Raw genomic sequence first — 12,247 nt, forward strand, 5'->3', positions numbered from 1 at the left:
GTGAACGAAATTGTGCACAGATATGGCAGACGTAAAATGAAGGAATACGTGTTTTGTATTGTCCTGGAAAAACGGTTAGGTTGGGCACAGACCCCTTCAAACCTTTGATTATGAAATATCAAAAGTGCTAGTAACAATATGTCTGATGTGTTTAAAGGACGAAGAATTCCAACGACACTTTGTGTATGGACAATACGCAAAAACTAAACGAATACCTGTTTTTTTATTTTCTGCGGAAAAATGGTTTTAGGGGACAAAAGCCCTCATCCAAAATTTTGAAAGTTGACGCCCGAAAGGCAAGAATAAGTGAACCGAAATGAATGAAATTGTGCAAAGATATTGCAGACGAAAAATGAGGGAATACGGGTTCCGTATTTTCCAGAAAAAAAGAAAAACCTTTGGGTGGGACACAGACCCCCTCCGAAACTTTGATCGTGAAATATCAAAAGTGCTAATAATAGTATGTCAGAAGTGCTTAAAGGACATGAAGAATTTGAACGACACATTGTGTAGGGACAATACGCAAAAATCAAATGAATACGGGTTTATTTTCTGCGAAAAAATGGTTTTAGGGGGCAGAATTTCCCACCCAAAATTTTGAAATCGTGCATAGGTATTCCAGACGTAAATTGAGGTAATTGTGTTTCGTATTTTCCTGGAAAAAAAGTGGTTGAGTAGGGAACGGACCTTCTAAGCTGTTGATTACGAAATATTAAAAGTGCAAATAAGTATACGTCAAAAGTTCCTAAAGAGTATGGAAAATTGCAACGAAACTTCGTATAGGGACAGTTTGCAAAACAATAAATGAAATGCCTTTTAATTTGTACGACAAAACAGTGTTGGGGCCTAGAGCCCCTCCAGAAAAAAGTAAATATTACCGTAAAAGTACAGGAAGGAATGGACCGAAGCAAATGAAATTGTGTGTAAATATTGTATAGACTGTATGTAAAATAAGGACTTTCGTGTTTTTAAGATGTCCCTATCAATTTTGGCACATCAACAACAAACAGGAAATTAATCGGCACGTGTTTTTGTTTATGCGGAAAGACATTATAAGGGTTAAAGTTGCCTCGTGATATACTACAAAATACGCTAACTGTTTGTGCTTGTTGTTGATCTGCCAAATTTGAAGAAATCTGATGGAGACGCTTGTGAAACACGAGAGGCTTTATTTTTCATATCCAATATCTACAGACAATTTCATTCGCTTCGGTCCTCTCCTTCCGACACTCAACGCTTCGGTCCACTCAACAGTTTTTTTTTTCTTTTCAGGAAAATACCAAGCACGTATTCCCTCATCTTACCTCTACAACATTTGTGAACAATTTCATTCAGTTCGGTCCATTTCTTCTTGCCTCTCTTGCGTCCAATTTCAAAATTCTGGGTGGGACCTTTTGCCCCCTAAAACCGTTTTTTCCCAGGAAATAAAAAAGCCGTATTTGTTTATTTTTTGCTTATTGTACTAACATAAAGTTTTGTTCCAATTCTTCGTGTAAATTTAGGCACTTCTGGCATACTGTTATTAGCACTTTTGATATTTCATGATCAAAGATTTGGAGGGGTCTGTGCCCCACCTAACCGTTTTTTCCAGGAAAATACAAAACACGTATTTCCTAATTTTATGTCTGCAATATCTGTTCACAATTTCGTTCACTTTGGTCCACTTTTTTTGCCTTTCGGGCGTCAACTTTCAAAATTTTGGGTGAGGGCTTTTGCCCCCTAAAACCGTTTTTCAGCAAAAAATAAATAAGCACTCATTTGTTTATTTTATGTGTAGTATCTACCTGCCAAATTTTATCAAAATCGGAGTGTTACACTTGGGAAGTGTTACTTGTTAGAATTATAACAACAACGCATTGTCCACTGTTTGGACACTGACTCAAAGTAATCTGACATAAAAGAACCTCAAAAGGGAAAAAGTAGGTTTATTAAGAAGTGCTTGAGGTTTGGTAAGGGACAGCTTCCAGGACCTCACGCTGGATACGTCACTGAGTCAATGCATTGTATTTGTTTCTTGCAAAACATGATAATTAGATGCGTAATATGTAAAATTATATCAAAGTTTGACTTTTAATAGGTCTTTCCTTAATACATACATATTATCCGGCGTTCTGCCTGCCTGTTTCATGTCGGATAAGCGAAACTCTACTGTATTTTCAAAGATAGCATATACACAGGGGCTAGAGGTTTGCAGGGGCCGGAATTTTTAGAACGGACCCGGCCCGTACCCTTTAATTTATAATCTATAGGCATTAGCGGATTAAGGACGGAGCCAATGGAGCCCAGGCTTCGAGGCCCCAAGCTCAGGGGGCCTTTTAAAATCCCTCTGTTTAATACTAAAATATAGTAATCAACTTATTATATTATAGGCTTCAAACCGATGCTATTTTTCCCCCGCTCGTTACGCTCGAGGTATTGCTAGATTTAAGTCTTTCTATCAGCAGCATTTACCTGTTAATAATGAATGCAATTATTTAATTGTTAATAATGAATTTAACTAAACCAATTATTCTAAACTTGAAGCACATTCAAATATTGCAGCATAGTTCTCGGTAGTTCCATATGCCTATGAGACTGTGGAAGGCAGAAAAGAAAATTTATGCACTGGAACTATTCTTAACATAGGGCCCCTTAAAACAGTCGGTTCTAGGTCCCCAAAAGCCTTAATCCGCCCCTGTCTATAAGCAATATTTCACGAAAAGCTGGTATTTTTTAAACAAATGCGTTCGTCATCAAGTTTTCATAAAGTAGTCCCTTTCTTCTTTAAGTAATTTCAGAGCCCACGGTGTTTCAGTGGTAGAGCGTTCACCTCTGGTGCATGGAGTCCTTGGTTCGATCTATGCTCGCGCCAAGTGAACCTTGTGCTGGACAAACACTGTGCGTGGGTTTTCTCGAGGTTCTCCCGTTTTATCCCACTTTCTTCACTCGATCATTTCATTCATTTCTTATCATCACTGTCCTTTATCCTATCCGGCATAATCGTGGGACGTAAAACTTAAAGATTTCATTTCAAATCATTTCAATCAAAAAAAAGTTGCAGGAAGTATGTAATTTCGAATAAAGCAAACTACTATATACAATTCTGAGTATATTATTCTTTTATGAAATTCTCGCGAACCTTATTTCTAAATCGAAGGGTAAGAAGACTAAATTCACTCTCTAATTTTTATAGATCCATTTCAATTGAAGCAGTTGGAATAGTTGAAAAAAAAACATACCCTATATTCCAGTGTGCCACAATCGGTATAACGCGGCACACTAGTGTGTCCAGCAAAGTGAACTGGGTGACGCAAACTTTTTCCTAATATTTAGTAGAATAATTGTCGAGCTTCTGTTATTTATTATTATTATTATTATTATTATTATTATTATTATTATTATTATTATTATTATTATTATTATTATTATTATTATTAACGATTCTTCCATGGATCAGCTGTCTGTATACGGTTAAGCAATCACAAGTATCACATTGAGGGAATGAGTATAATTATTTACTTTAATAGTAATACAAAATCTATTTGCTTGTATATTCTACCGGGAATAACTGCATCCGTCTAGAAAGCTAGGACTAACAACAAAGGGATCCGAAGTTGTGACCACACACTGCCCCAAATCGTGAGTGCCACAAGTTCCCTTCTACGCCTTAGCACAATAAGGGCTGTTGCGTTCAGGGAGAGAGAGAAACAACTTAATTCCACTTCAGTTATATGCTTATTAAATGTTAACTTATATTAAAAATTATGTAAGTGATCGTATAGTTTTCTGCTTATTATTATTATTATTATTATTATTATTATTATTATTATTATTATTATTATTATTAATAATAATAATAATAATAATAATTCTTATTATTATCCATTTGTTATTACGTTGATTGCCATGTGTATGGAATTCCATACACACGACTCTCCTGTGCAGTAGAGCGTGATTATTTTCCATACGCAAACAATGTAGATATTCCAAGTTTGTTGTGTTCGTTCTATAGCTGTGTATGTAATTAAATACATATGGCGTAGAAATCAAAATTTAATGTCCATGCCACGTATATACAAAACCATACACAAAGACATTTATGAACAAAGACATTGAGTTTGAGTTTAACGTCTCGCTCAGCAACGAAGCTATATGAGACGTCGGCCTACGGATTAACGTGGACTCCGAAGCACGTGAGTTCTCGCCGGGAATCGAAGCCGGGTCTTCCACGCCAAAGACGCGTACGCTAACCGCTTAGCCACTAAGGAGCTCATGAACAGAGACATTTAAAACAAAGACGAAAACAAAGATGTGTGATGTGATTTTGAGTTTAACGTCCCTTTCAGCAGCGAGGCTATATGAGACGTGGACCTACTGATTAACGTAGAATCCGAACCACATGAGCTCCCGCCGGACGAAAACAAAGGCCTTTGGAATTGACAATAATCGTTTGGACATTTCAGTCGCACCTACCTAATATTAGCAACATTTCTACGATAATTTCGTAACATTGTATTATTTCTTTTGTTGATTAGCTTGGTTAGGCTTATTTAAACACTTTTTTCTTTGCACCGACGTGTCACATCTCTTGGATGAAAATACATTAGCTCTCACTAAAAATCAAATCCAGAACCAATGCACTTGAACCATTTGACCATAACAAGGCACATTTAAAAAGAAGTTTCGATTTTGTTCGGAAAATTGTGATTAGGTGTAACATTTAAAAATATATTTAAGAAAGGGTACGGAGCAAACGCACTTTACTTTCTCGCTCGAATTTTTTACACTGACTTATGTTAGGCTGTAACTATTGTTGAAACATTTATTTGGGAAATTGCGAAGAAAATAATGTTTTGGAAAACTTTGCTAGAAGAAACTTCAGGCCCAAAAGTAAAGTACCCATTGGTCATATTTTCGTTAGAAATAACTTGATCCATATATTAGAACTATTAAGGATATAATTGTATGTGAACTATAAGCAAATGCGTCTGAGTAATTTCTGAGAAAATCATGAAAAAAGTCACCCCCAAGAATAAATTATCCCTTGTGGATCTTTTCAGGACAAACGAGCTATGCTATATAGTTAGTGTTTTCGTAAAACATATAATTATGGAATACGAACACAATCGCCTGAGTCGTTCTTGAGAAAATCGCAGGGTAAAACTTACTGTCAAAAGTAATATAACATTTCTAGTTTTTCCGGATGAGGGAATTATACCATATAGCTAGGTTATTTATGTCACATGTATTTATAAAATATGAACAACAAACATCTCCTGAGTGTTTTTTAGGAAGGTCATCGGGAAAAGCTTATCCCCAAAGGTAAACTCTTCTATCTGTAATTTTGACAGTATATCGAGTAATTTTTAAGCAAATCGTCGGGAAAAAATTCACTGTCAAAGTATCTCTTTTGGATTTTTCTTTTCGGAACAAGCGAGTTATACCATATTGTAAGATTATTACAGAAAATATTTTACTGAAATTAGAACAAATTTGTCAGTTATTACTGAGAAAATTGTCCAAAAAAACTCAACCCTTGAGAAAATCACTTCTTCTGTATGTTATCGGAATAAACGATTTATGCTGTATGTTAGTTTATTAATGAAACATTTCTTTACGAAATATGAACAAAATTGCCTGAGGCGTTAATGGGAAAACTATCGGGGTAAAGCTCACCCTAAGATTAAGCTACTCCTTCGAACGAGTTGTTTGTTAGGTTATTAATGATACGTTTATTTATGAAATGTGGTTGAGAAAATTCTGCAAAAAGAACGCATACCATACAGTAAATTACACCATATATATTTTTTCAGAAAAATTATTCATATGCGGTGGAGATTCGATAATAAAATATATATTTATAAAAAGTAAATAAAATCGTCACAGTTTTTTTACTTGAGAAAATTGAATTGTTTTAAATTTTAATCCTTCAGTAAATTACCCTTACTTTTAGATGTCGAAGGACATAAAATTCGAAAGATAGTATGTTATTAAAACGTTATGTTTAGAATTCGGTCCAGATACGTTGAACAGTATGGCCTCTATTTGAGTGCGTGTAAAAGCATGACGAACCGAGAGACGAATAGATGGACAGACATCGAAAAATCATTTTTTTGATATGTAGGAGCCATGTAACTTGAATTCATTGAAATCAGGTATTCGGTTTTTATAACTATAACCACACTTTCTTCTTTCGTCGCTCGAATGTGAAAACGAATAGGCCTACACCGACACGTAATGTGATAATTTGTAATCTCCAAAAAATTAATTTGTTATGTTTAATGTGTTGTCACGCTAGAAAAAGAAGCCTATGCATGTTAGATCATTTTATTGTCAGTTTTTCACTCTACTGTATAATTCGTCGGAAGCATTCGTGTTATTCACAAAGAGAGCTGTAAAATTTAGTTTTGTTTAAAGAAACATTCTTGATTTTTTTTACACAGACTTGCATTTGTTGCAGTTGTTGATATGAAACAAAAGGAGAGAAAGAGAGAGAGAGAGAGTCAATACTCTAAAAAGGAACACACACACACACACACACACACAAACATTAGAACAGACAACGAGCTATGGCTGTGATTGTGTTCGTCACGCTGTGTGTAAAGATGCAGGTCGCGCTTGTTTTGTTTTTTACAGACACACTCGCAGTGAGTTGAAGTTTGAAGTTACTTCTGCTGTGTTAAAAAAAACGGAGAGATGATGATTAAGCATACCATACCATAAACTAAAAACAATCGCTATTAGTAATAAATAGTAAGCTAATTCTGAATAAATACGTCATCAGAAAAACAAAAAGTTATTTTATTATTATATTGTTTCGGTTCTTTTTAACATAAAAATTATACACTTTCTACAATGTTTTGTAAAGAAAAAAAATTGAACAGGATCGGATGGGATTCGATCTGGGATCAAAACAGTATAGGAATTACTAATCCGTCACTCTACCTACTTGTCCACGCAGACTTTCTTTTGTTGCCTCTGTTTTTCTTAAGAAATAAATGCTCATGGCTATAGAGCATGTCACTTCCAAACTTAAGACAACAGTTTTTCTCTTTGTTTATATATTTCCGTACAACATCTTGGTTAAGAAGCTAATTTATATTTGGCAGACAATTTACACCCTAGATTTAAGCCAATAAATGCAATATTTTATTCCAGTTTCCTGTTCCTTGATTCAACTGCTCCCCTGTTCTGTTGCCAATTCTGTAATTCCCTCTACAAATTCCCTCGAAAATCTTAAATGTTTCACACATTTTCTTTGGATTCTCACCGTCTTCATCACTAATATGTGGGTTATTACGCTTCTAGGAAAATGCTTCTTTTGATGGTAATTTTATATGTTCAAACATATTTCAGTGACTAACATAATAATACGAATACAACATTTTCCTATTACAAGTATAATAGTTCTTCATCAGGATCAAAGTGTTGTGTATGCGTTATTGTTCTCTCGTTGGGTTTGATGGCAAGTTATCCACACAGCAAGCCATAAATCTAAATGAATCTATAAATTTTAACTAAATAGTTCAAACGTTTTTACAGAATGATATATATCGTTTTTAATTATTAGGTATTAACTATATTTTTTCTTTATTATTTATAAAGAAGGAAGGATCACATCCTGTTATGTATAATCACCGACACTTTAATTTTTAAATTAAAATTATTACATAATGCATTACTACACATTTTCTAGTTATATGGTCATGAAGTTTATGAATTTTGCTGTGTATGCTGCTTTACAGTAAAGGCAGCATTCAGATTTAATATTTTTTACATGGTAAAGATAATTCGTTATTTTCTCTCTATATGTTCTACATCAGTTTGGCTTCATTTTTAAAAATGCTTATGAACATTTTAGCTGCATATTCACATTTATGCGCAACAAGATCTGTTTTATTTTCATCATTTTACAATATAATAACAAAATTATGATGGCTTATGCTGTTGATATATTCACGTATACTTTTTTTCTGGATAGCACAACCCATAACTTTATGCATTAAAAATTCAAAACAGCAAAAATTGCAAATAGCATTTAATTGTATATTGGTAGTTCTGAAATAATGAGTAGAACAATCTTTTTCACGTTTACCTAATTCATCTTGTTAGTAACAATATATCGAATGTTTGTCACATGAAATTTTACAGCTCTCTTCGTAGATATTTTGCTACTTACTAAATTACTTAAATCTTTAATCCAACAATAGTGTGTTTTATTTTCTTATTTCATATATAATAAGTTTACATCTTTTCAGTGTCATATAAACTGTACACAATACAGTGTGACATAAACTGTACACATGAATAACTTTCTCTTAATTAGTAAAATATACATGCAACACAAAATATATTACATCTTGTTTTATAATTTTAGATTTTGATTCTTTAAATATCGGCTATTCACTTTTACTCTTTACCGATTCTAAATTGCTTGCTATTAATATTACTTTTCTTAAAAGATTCACATATATTTATTTGCTGTTAATAATAAAAATTTATATATTTTGTCTTTAATTTTCTTCATATGCAAATCTAATAAACCATCAAATGGTGAGAAGCAATGTAACTCACGTTATTCAAGTACTCAGAAGAGAACAGGAGGACAGGTAGTAGCTCGCAAATCTGATGCCTACCCAGACAACACGTACGTGTACGACACATGTGCCCTATCCATGCATAAGCCGTACATGTGCACATGAACATTTCTGTGGATGATGAACACATACATAATCCGTGCATAAGCAATACACGTGAATTTGCGTGGATAAAGCGCACATACATAACTCGTGTATGTGCACATGTGCATTTGCGTGGGTTATGCATAAGCCGTGCATAAGCCGTACATAACCAGTGACTAAGTCGTGCATGTGTATATGTGCATTTGCACGGATAAAGAACACATTTATATAACCCGTGCATAAGCCGTTACATGCACATGTGCATTTGCGTGGATGAAGCACACGTACAGAATCCGTGCTTAAGCCTTATGTGCACATGTGCATTTGCATGGGTGAAGCACACATTTATATAACCCGTGCTTAAGCCGTTAGGTACGCATGTGTATTTCCATGGATGCAGCGCACGTACGTAACCCGTGCTTAAGCCGTTATGTGCACATGTGCATTTGCATACATGAAGCACACATTTATATAACCCGTGCTTAAGCCGTTATGTACACATGTGCATTTGCATGGATGAAGCACACATTTATATAACCAGTGCTTAAACCGTTATGTACACATGTGCATTTGCATGGATGCAGCGCACGTACGTAACCCATGCTTAAGCCGTTATGTGCACATGTGCATTTGCATGCATGAAGCACACATTTATATAACACGTGCTTAAGCCGTTATGTACACATGTGCATTTGCATAGATGCAGCGCACTTACATAACCCCTGCTTAAGCCGTCATGTGCACATGTGCATTTGCATGAATGAAGCACACATTTATATAACCCGTGCTTCAGCCGTTATGCACACATGTGCATTTGCGTGGATGCAGCACACGTACATAACCCATACTTGAACCGTGCATGTACATATGCACATTTGCGTAGACGAAACGCATTTAAATTACCGGTGCTTAAGCCGTTGTGTGCACATGTGTATTTGCACGGCTACTGCACGTGTGTATGAGACGTCCATAATACCGTGCAAGTGTATATTTTTACTTTCATTCTTTTACTCTCATTCTCATCAACAATCTAAAGTAACCTCCATTTTTGTAGGTGTCGTTTTTCCTTCAGGCGGTGTTATAGAGACTTTTCGACGCATGACAGCTGAGTGATTGTAAATACTCCATAACGTCTTCTAAGCTAGGATACAAGATCAACAGGTGGCAGCACTGTACCGTTGTAACTACTGTCAGACAGTTCATAGGTTTACAAAATTATTTTCGTGACCGATTACAGCAGAATGTATTGCGTTATTTGTTACTTGGCAAACATGTCAAATATACTACTTAAAGCTTTGCTCGTTGCAAATAATAAACTCCAAAAGTAAAATTTTCACTGACAATTACTTGTTACTTGTGAAATACTTTGAAGATGATGTGGTTGGTGCTATAGATCGTGTTACTGCGTAAGGCACCAAATATATAAACTCTTTTTTCCGTTGCATCTCGCGAATATGCTTTTACATCACCTCTGCACTATGAGGAAATCACATGTATGTAAGTCATCTGGAGACTGTGTGTAAATCACCAGAGTACTGCGTGCAAATCATTTCTGTTCTACATGTAAATCACCTGGGTACTGCGTGTCAATCACCTGTGTGCTACGTGTAAATCACCTGTGTCGTACATGTAAATCATCTGGGTACTGTGTGTAAATCACCTATGTGCTACGTGTAAATCACCTCTGTCCTACATGTAAATCATCTGGGTACTGCCTGTAAATCACCTATGTGCTACGTGTAAATCACCTCTGTTCTACATGTAAATCACATGGGTACTGCGTGTCAATCACCTGTGTGCTACGTGTAAATCACCTGTGTCGTACATGTAAATCATCTGGGTACTGTGTGTAAATCACCTATGTGCTACGTGTAAATCACCTCTGTCCTACATGTAAATCATCTGGGTACTGCCTGTAAATCACCTATGTGCTACGTGTAAATCACCTCTGTCCTACATGTAAATCATCTGGGTACTGCGTGTAAATCACCTATGTGCTACGTCAAAATCACCTCTGTCCTACATGTAAATCATCTGGGTGCTGCATGTAAATGACCTATATGCTACGTGTAAATCACCGCTGTCCTACATGTAAATCACATGTGTGCCACGTGTAAATCGAATACGTGATACTTGTAAATCACCTGCGCAGTAGGTATAAATAACTTGTGTAGGACGTGTACGTATGCATTGCACATGTTCTGTGCACGTCAAGATGTTAAATAGGACTTGTGATGCGTGCATTTATACAGATGATGCACATGTTGCATCCGTGCAATTGTACATGTACTATTCGGGTACTATACGTGCATTGTGCTGTCTGGGTAGTTACGTATTTCACCCTTAGGATGGCCGTAAACGAAAATAGAAGAAACGAAAAAGACAGAACAACATTTTGTATTCGCGAATTCAATGTAAAATAGTGCGTAGTTAGTGTTCAAGGAGTGTTCAGAGACAAGTGTGTCAGTCGTCCCTAATGATTTACTTGAGTTTAGAGTACTGTATATAAGAAAGAATTAATTTCAGTTACTATGGGATGTCAAAGAGTATGCCAAGACTTACACTATCAGATTCATGTGTGTCGAATTCTGATCTTAAGATTCTTTGATGTGGGATTTACACGCATGTGTTTGCAAATACTTTCTTTTTCTCTTGTTTAGCATAAGTTGCTTCCCATTACGATTAAATAAATTAACCTTTCACTGTGGAAGCTCATTTACGTTACCTAGTGCAACTCTAATTGTGCGTTATCTACGTTTTAAAGAATTCTTTTCCTCTAACCTATCCTTTGTTATTTGTGTCTTTATATGTTGATGTGAATAACGTTACAAATATACATAATGGGTCACATAAATTCTTGAGGTACACAAATCCCTTAGTTAGGAAACCCAACTACGCCAGCTCCAAGATTAATTACGCCTCACAAAGTAGATAGAACTGCATCACGAAGATGCCCCGACGTACTAAAAGAAGAACTATTATAGAGTATTTGTTTGCACGAGTGCGGCGAAATGCTGGCTGACTAAAGGGATTCTTTGGATTCTAGAACTCACAGTACCAGAAAAATATGCGGTAATTATAACAGTCAAGGTCTTAAATATAACCATCTCAAATGGGGGGTTATATACACACGTTTACGAACATCAACTGACTATACTTATATGCATATCGACTAATATACGTATAGATTATGTGGTATAGTTAGTATTTTATTTTTTTCAAAGAAAACACAAAGCACATGCCCAGAGTTTTAAAACTATTGACAGTTGTCCTGCCTGCAAATCAATTAAAGCATGAATCGATCATAAGTGGGAAGAACACAGCCCCAAATAAAATTTTCGGGTCTAAAGGTGCCTGAGCTTCTAGGTTCTGCTACCAATGATTAATACGTAACACAAATCTTAAAAGAAGAACTTGCACGATTTCGTTATTTGTTAAATGACTTTTGAAAATTCTGAATATTAGTATGCTGTAATTTATTAGTAAATATTAAAAATGCAAAATTCTATAACACTCAAACGAGTTGGAGAGTTCCAGAGGTGTGTTCTTGTGTTGGGGAGTTGGAAATCCGTAATAAGCGTATTTCT

This window comes from Thermobia domestica, chromosome 1 (assembly GCF_964235325.1).
Source record: "Thermobia domestica chromosome 1, izTheDome1.hap1.1, whole genome shotgun sequence".
In the NCBI taxonomy this organism is placed as follows: Eukaryota; Metazoa; Arthropoda; class Insecta; order Zygentoma; family Lepismatidae; genus Thermobia; species Thermobia domestica.